Source organism: Pygoscelis adeliae, unplaced genomic scaffold, assembly GCF_000699105.1.
Source record: "Pygoscelis adeliae isolate BGI_AS28 unplaced genomic scaffold, ASM69910v1 Scaffold167, whole genome shotgun sequence".
In the NCBI taxonomy this organism is placed as follows: Eukaryota; Metazoa; Chordata; class Aves; order Sphenisciformes; family Spheniscidae; genus Pygoscelis; species Pygoscelis adeliae.
The window spans coordinates 7,929,153-7,929,727 of NW_008825428.1; the positions used below are offsets into that span (position 1 = coordinate 7,929,153).

The window sequence follows — 575 nt, forward strand, 5'->3', positions numbered from 1 at the left end:
CAGGCTGCCCAGGGGAGTGGTTGAGTCACCATCCCTGGAAGTATTTAAAAGACGTGGAGATGCGGTGCTTAGGGACATGGTTTAGTGGGCATGGTGGTGTTGGGTTGACAGTTGGACTCGATCTTAGCGGTCTTTTCCAACCTTAATGATAATGATTCTATGAAGGACTGCACTCTGTGGAAAGGACCCACACTGGAGCAGTTTGTGAAGAACTGCAGCCCGTGGGAAGGACCCACTTTGGAGCAGTTCGTGAAGGACTGTCTCCCATGGGTAGGACCTCATGCTGGAGCACAGGAAGAGCATGAGGAGGAAGGAGCGGCAGAGACAAAGTGTTACAAACTGACTGCAGCCCCCATTTCCTTGTGCCACTTTGGGATAGAAGAGTCAAGAGTGAAGTTGAGCCTGGGAAGAAGGGAGAGTTGGGGCAAGGTATTTTTAGTTTTGTTTTTATTTTTCACTATCCTACTCTCTTATTAATTGGCAATAAATTAATCTTCCTCAAGTCTAGTCTGTTTTGCCTGTGATGGTAATTGGCGAGTGATCTCCCTGTCCTTATCTTGACCTATAAGCTTTTC

The 575-nt window shown here is 47.3% G+C and overlaps 1 protein-coding gene across 4 annotated transcripts in view; it reads right to left on the reverse strand.

Moving 5' to 3' along the window:
* The window catches only part of CLCN3 (chloride channel, voltage-sensitive 3), a 58,951-nt gene that overhangs the window by 21,808 nt on the left and 36,568 nt on the right, over nt 1-575 (reverse strand). The gene's annotated exons all lie outside the window — the stretch shown is intronic.